Source organism: Peromyscus maniculatus, chromosome 1 (assembly GCF_049852395.1).
Source record: "Peromyscus maniculatus bairdii isolate BWxNUB_F1_BW_parent chromosome 1, HU_Pman_BW_mat_3.1, whole genome shotgun sequence".
Taxonomy (NCBI): domain Eukaryota; kingdom Metazoa; phylum Chordata; class Mammalia; order Rodentia; family Cricetidae; genus Peromyscus; species Peromyscus maniculatus.
The window spans coordinates 136,884,231-136,891,849 of NC_134852.1; positions in this window are offsets into that span (position 1 = coordinate 136,884,231).

Below are 7,619 nucleotides of genomic sequence, written 5' to 3' on the forward strand. Positions count from 1 at the left end.
GACAAGGCAGCAGAGGTGTCTCCAGCTGCTGGTCCCTTGCCCCAGCAGCAGGTACTGTGGATAGCATCATGGAGGCCTGGTGCCGTTTAGGGTTTGAGCCTCCTGCCCCTGTTAAGCTTCACTAATGTTCTGAGTCTTAGGAGCTTCAATCTTCCCTTCAGAAGGGAATTTCAAGACACAGTTTCATTTAGCCCAGACTGGCCTCACATGGCTCTGCAGTTGAGGATGACTTTGAACATGGATCCTCCTGCCCTGATATCCCAAGTGCTAAGATTACAGGTATGGACCCCCATGCCCAGCTTATTGATTTATGACTGGTATACAGCCATAAGTTTCCTCCTGCGTTGTCACAGTGATGTCGTTAAACATTTTTCTCACATGGTTCTCTCTCATATTCCCCTCCTGTGTCTCCCCCACAACCAGTTCCCTTCCTTCCCCAGTTGATCCCAACCTGGATTTTCCTTATCTTTTGTTGTTGTTTGCTTTTCCAGACAGGGTTTTTCTGTGTAGCCTTGGCTGTCCCGGAACTTGTTCTGTAGACGAGGCTGGGCACAAATTCACAGAGATTTGCCTGCCTCTGCCTCCTGAGTGCTGGGATTATAAGCATGTGCCAACACCTAAGGGTTAGAAACAATGACTTTTCAAGGAATAATTTCCAACCAAACACCCCCCCCCCCTTTCTGGATTATGCCGAAGGTGTGGCAAAGGCAAACATTGGACTAATGAATGGAGATCAGCAATGGACAGACAGACAAGGTAATCCCTTGCTTTTGTTGTAGGGAAACGTTCCAAGGTCCTCCTGGAGTCCCCCATGTCAAATTCTGTTCAGTCCTTTCCTGCCATCATGGAAGAAACTCCTTCCCAGAGCAATTAAGGGACCTTATACCTATTATGAAAAACCATACTGCTATGGATAATAGAACATCTATAGAAGAGAGAACAGAAAATCAGGAGAAACCATAAGTCAAAATTAATAAAGATTTGATTTAGTAACTCTCCAGAGTTAGGGTTGGGGAAGGATTTTTTTTTTCATCTTTTCAGGAAAAATAAAAACAACCATATTAAAGAATTTAAAGACATTAGGACAAATAAGCATCCAAAGAAGAAGGGAAAACTACCTCAAAAAAATCAGCAAAAAAGGGATAATCTGACCTAATGAGATCTCTGAAGTCTCCAAAAAGATCATGAGATCCAATGACGAAGATTGCACATGGACTATGATAATGACATCAAGCTGACCAACGCTGCCTAAAGATTGGCTCTGGACTATAAACTGCTCAGGACAATTTTCAGACATCTAGCTGAAATGATCAACGCTCACACACTACTATAGCCAGGACTTGAGACAAGCCCTGCACTTCCCCATTATGCAGAGACTGGACAACAAATGATACAGCCACCTCTCCTGTGATTTGACGATTAACCCCAAATTTTTCTATTCAGGATCCCTCAAAGATGCCTTCGCCCTCACATGGCAGGAAGTAAATTGAAAACAGGACCCACACATTGCTGAGAGGCGGGGTGGGTGGTTGTTGGTTGTTTGATGAGTTATGGATATTTGTCATTGTTTTGGTGGCTGATTGAAGTTGTTATTGGTGATGGTCAGGAAAAAAGCTAAACTGAGGAGGTTAGATTCAGGATTCTTGTCTGAAAAAAAAGGAAAAGAAAGAAAATGAAGGTATAGATATGAGAAGACAAAAAGGTAGATTATCGCATCTACCTTTAGATAGCAACTACTAGTTTTAAAGACTTTACATTGGGTTGGATTTTTGTATATTGTATACAGATTTTGTATATTGATACAAATTTGAGATTAATTTTGTTAAAAAATACAATATGTATACTTCTAATGTCATTTAACAATGTAATGCAAATTGCTATTCCTTGAAAGTTATTACTAATTAGGATATAAAAGAACGCAAGTTAGTATTTAGTCACCTATTACAATCGAACATGTAGTTAGGTTAGGTATGTGTTTAAGGTCAAAAAGAGTTATATTGTAGATAAGCAGGTCATCTTCAAACACTTCAGAGATCTACAGAATATGGCTTTTAAGATGGTTTAATAACCTAGATTCTTTTTTTTTTTATATGACTTTGAGACTTGTCTGCTCTCGGCAGCACCAATCCACTTCAGGGAAGATGATGGGCATCAAAGAAACTTTATATGGAGTTCATTTTCTTTGTGGCAAAAGTTAGCCACTGGCAAGAAAGTGCCCTTGCCTTACCTGCTGACAGTATGCTGTCCAAAATAGGACAGAAAAGAGAGGATGCCAAACCTTGCCAAGACAAGGTAGGGAAGCCCTTTAGAAAATCCTGCTTCACAGATGAGTCTGTCAGATATGTTAGGCCTGTAGACAAAGATGGATGCCCAATGTTGCAAAGAAATCTTGGGTTAGTGTCCCAGGCAGCCAGTTGTTTCTGTTATTTCTCACAGTTTTTGGAAGTCAAAACTTGTTTGAACTTCTTGCTTACTTAGGTAATATTATTTCCTTCTCGGGTCTCTGAGGGAGTTGAAGATTAGATAGTTATAGTTATTGTTTTCCTTGTTATCAAATCCAGAAAAGAACCTCACTGAAGATGTGTAAAGTGTATAACTTTGGAGTCATCAAGAGATAGTTTTCGGTTGGAATACAAGTTAGGACAGAAAGTGAATGAAGTGCAGCATTTTGGACTCACAGAAATAGGATAAATGATGGAGTATCTTCTCTGAATCTGTGAAATGTTAAAGGGCGGGTGAATGAGTGCCCAGCTGAAGAGCTCCCGCACATCCACGCCTTTGAGCAGAAAACTCTGACCCCAGAGCAGTGGACCCCAGAGTGGCAGAAATGAGTGGCCCAGACCTGAACAGCCATTAAGCTGTAAATCGGGACCAGCTGTATCAGCCCCTTTTATGTGGAGGAGCTCTGAGGAAACTAAGGGACTTGACTTTTCCTGCCTCCCCTCCAGCCATTGGAGTTAGTACACTTGGATGGAATCCTCTCCCCACCTAGGTCTTTCAGGTCACAACTTTAAAAAAGATGAAAAAAAGAGAACAGAACAGAAAAGAAAGTCCTGTCCTAAATCCCTGCTAAGGCTGCTCACAAGCCTTCTCCATTTGCTCTTGGTCTGGGCTGCCACCACCCATGTAGCCCCCAGACTGCAGGGTGGCCCACTGCCAGCCCTCTAGGAGGGAGATAGTGCTCAGGGTTTCAGTTCCCAAGTAGTTGGACACACCTCTCCTTCTAAGCACCCCAGATTTCAGAGAAGACATAGACTTCTGGCAGGCTCTCCGTGCCTTCCGGGAAGCCGTGTTGAGTCTTGCTCCAAACCTAGAATGCTGTTTGCTGGCCCATGGAAGTCAACCCAGCAGAGTTCAGATCTCCTTATCCTTAGGTTTGATGTGACCATACTTGCCTCTGGGTAGGGCTGCTCAGTCACAGGGGATGGGAACATTTGGGTGTCTTCTTCAGGGAAGATATTGCCAAACAGTTGTTTAGCCCAAAAAGGGTGCCAAGGCCAGAGTAAAGGAACAGGTCCACCCGTTCTGTCTTAGGGAACTAGGGAGCTGTGGGGAAGGGGACTCACAGGAGCCTAGGTGACAAGGCAGCACAGGTGTCTCCAGCTGCTGGTCCCTTTATCCCCAGCAGTTGTAGTGATAACTCAGTGCTACCACCATCCATTCACCATGTCTGAGTGAGGGAATGTGGATCGAAAAACAGACAAATGATATCTGGTCTTTCATATTAACTGAATTCTGAATTCTGTTTATTGAAAGAGGGAGGAAATCTTAAATATAGGCTTATAGGACAATGGGAGAACTCCAGAGGGCAGAAGTTTGCTACTGATGTTTAGAATCTTGCATCTAAGTTGTTAATGCCCAATATGCAGGATACACAAACAAGGAAATTCCCTTAAGCATTCAGGAGGGTGGAAACCGGGAGGGAATTCGCATGGGGAGGACATCAAGATCAAGGTCGGCAAGCAAGGCAGCAGCTACCCAAATGGTGTCAGGGCCCTACAGGTCCCCCTTTTTACTAAAAATTGAGCTTCTGACTTTGGTTGTGTGGGACATCAGTAGGTCACCTTACCATTCGTGGAGACACCTGCCCAGGCCTTTGTAGCTAGAGTTTTCCTGCCTTGCCCACAGTCAGGACATATCTCTGTCATCCACCAGTCCCACAGCCGCTCAGACCCATCCAAGTAAGCACAGAGACTTATATTGCTTACAAACTGTATGGCCGTGGCAGGCTTCTTGCTAACTGTTCTTATAGCTTAAATTAACCCATTTCTATAAATCTATACCTTGCCACGTGGCATGTGGCTTATCGGCATCTTCATATGCTGTGTGTCATGGTGGTAGCTGGCAGTGACTCCTTCTGCCTTCCTGTTCTTTCTTTTCTCCTCTCTGTTAGTCCGGCCTATACTTCCTGCCTAGCCACTGGCCAACCAGTGTTATTGACCAATCAGAGTAATTTGACATACAGACCAACCCACAGCATTTCCCCTTTTCTTTCTTTTTATAAAAAGGAAGGTTTTAACCTTAACATAGTAAAATTACATATAATTTGGGAATTTGGGTGTAGCTTCTCCTACTACTTCCTGCTGGAGTGGGGCGCTGTATCTTATGGGAACACAAAGAAAATTTTAGGATCATGGAGTAATCTGTGATGTGTATCGTCTGAGCCAGTTGCCTTGAAACAGTTCTGGATGTTAGATCATCTGAGCCTTGGTGTCATCAGAGACCTTTCAGGGGGTCCTGGCTGGTCAAACCTGATGTATCTTAATCTGGAACACATCCATAGCCTCTGTCTTTCTGTGGAAACAAAAGCAGAGCCTCCTTTCCAAAGCAACATATCCTTACATCCAAATTTTGAAGTCAAGGTACCTTTAAAATATACATTTTGGCTTAATTCAATGGCTTTTGCAATCAAATGTTTTTCTTCAGTTATGAATATCAAAGAGAACATAATCCAGATTCTCTGTGTGGTAACCATCTTTCTGTGGCTTATTTTTTATATTAGCTTAGCCTATTGTTTTAAACTGCAGCCTTCTAAGTCTAAAACAGTGCTGGTGCTGTGGCTGCTGGCTCTGCCCACTTCAGCTTCCCAACATGGCGGTGGTACATTTTCTGCCAGCTCTGAGAGCCATCAACTCTCAGAAATAGTGGGTCTATGCTTCTATCAAAGCAGCATGTAGCCCAGAAACCTCTTTTTGTTTTGTACTAGCAAAGGCTAAATCCACCATGCAGCTTAATGTGCCACTTGCAGAGGCCTCATTCCCGCCAAACTGCAGGTTGAGCGCACACGCCAGGAACCCGCCGTAGTAGCTTAAACACACAGGCTGCCGCTAACTTGAAAGAGAAAACTAGGAACTGTTTTTAGCTCCATTTTAGAATCTTTTTACTCAGGTTTTAGATGGAAACTCTTGCCAACATGTTGGGCACCATTTGTAGCTAGTTTTCCTGCCTTGCCCACAGTCAAGACAAGTCTCTGTCACCCACCAGTCCCACAGCCGCTCAGACCCAACCAAGTAAACACAGAGACTTATATTGCTTACAAACTGTATGGCCGTGGCAAGCTTCTTCCTAACTGTTCTTATAGCTTAAATTAGTCCATTTCCATAAATCTATACCTTGCCACATGGCTCGTGGCTTGCCGGCATCTTCACATGCTGTGTGTCATGGTGGCAGCTGGCAGTGACTCCTTCTGCCTTCCTGTTCTTTCTTTTCTCTGTTAGTCTGGCCTATACTTCCTGCCTAGCCACTGGCCAATCAGTGTTGTATTTATTGACCAGAGTAATTTGACATCCAGACCATCCCACAGCACAGGCCACACAGGCACTCTGTCTTAGTTTAGTGAGTGCTCCCCAAGCATTACCCATCTCTGAATACTCATTATCATACAGGCTCAACCACGTGAGCTGTAAAGTTAAGTACTGCCAAAGATCTCAAAGTGGCGCTGGGCTTGCAATCTGTGGGTTTGACACAGAAAAGACCAACAGAAGTCCTAACCCACCCATAGCCAGTAGACTAAAGGCAACTGAGCCATTCCCTTCCTTCAAGCCTTACTGCAAATTGGAGTCCTTGTAAGATGGTATCCCAAAAGCAAATGGAACTTGAGTTTTATAAATTTTATAACTTTCAAAGCCAATTGAAATGTATATAACTACTCAATTAGATTTATCATGCCAAATAGAATGAAAGATTAACTGTGGTAGCTACTCTTGCTGCCAGGGTCTCCACTGTGCTAGCTGTAGTAACCAATTATGAAATAACAATACCAGAAACAGTAGCAGCAGTGGCCACCACTGCTATAACAGCAACAAGGAAGAAGCGATGTCAAATTCTCTTCTGGAGCATGTGAACATCCATTGGCATGGACACAACTCCAGGAACAGGAACCACCAAGGCCCATTTTTCTTGATCCAAGCACGACTTAAGCTGGCAGCTCTGCAAAAGAACTACTAAGAACCATAAAGAAAAAACAGACAGCTCACAAGGAGCATAACTAATGGTCTCAATAATGGCTATGTTTAGGCTCATAAATTTTAAAGGTATCTTCAAAGGAGGCTAGATGAATTTCAGGAGGCCAATAAATGTTGCACAGTGCCACTCCTGAAAAGTAGGATCTACACTAGCTTGAAGAGGGTTGCAAAATGTGAAAAGGCTTAGCTGGCATGCTACTGTTAACAAATGGAGGTCAGTGACCTTCAGGGCTATCCTTAATCTCCAAGGTGTCTGGGTGACAGGTTCTCAAATATACTTGAAAAAGCAGTTACCGTACATTACCTTCTGGAGAATCCAACCGCATGGCTACAGTTCCTAGGCTTACGTTAATGCTTGCCAAGGCTGGTGATATTGGGCTCTTAATCCCCATTAGCATCAGAAGGGGAGAGTTCTTCACAAAGGCTCAATAGGTCTCTGCCATGTTGGGATTCAGCAGCAGCCACAGGGCCCACACAGCACTCAGGAACCTAAAGAGGAACCTCATTGTCCTGCAGGAAAACACAAACAGATCCCTGGGCCTGCACCTACACTGGATCGGGTCCCCTCTAAGTGCCAGTAGAAAGATCCTTCCATCACACCAGAGGATGATTTGCAGCAGGAGCCCTTCAGTGCTTATCTGCAGGAGATACTCCAGTAGAATCCACCAATAAAAAATTTAAAATATATAAAACAAGGGAAAGAATAGAATGTGGATAGGAGAGATGAGCCCTTAGCTCCCCCCTTTTTACTTTAGCAATATATGTTTTTAAGGTACTGTGGCAGCGTTCTGCTATAGCCTGCCTGAGGATTATAAAAAATACCAGTCTTATAAATGATAGAAAAATCTTGGCAGAATTTTGAAAATCCCGTACTGCTGTAGGCGGGACCATTATCAGTCTTTATGCATTTTGGCACTCCCATGTAAGCAAAAGCATGAAGACAATGATTATTTACATCTTTAACCTTTTCCCCTGAATGGGCAGAAGCAAAAATTAGAGAGGAATTGTTGCTGGAGGGCTTCTCTCCAGGTTCCACCAAGCCCCGCAGTCCCACAATCCACGTATAAAATAATCACTCAGACGCTTATATTACTTATAAACTGTATGGCCATGGCAGGCTTCTTGCTAACTGTTCTTTTATCTTAAATTAACCCA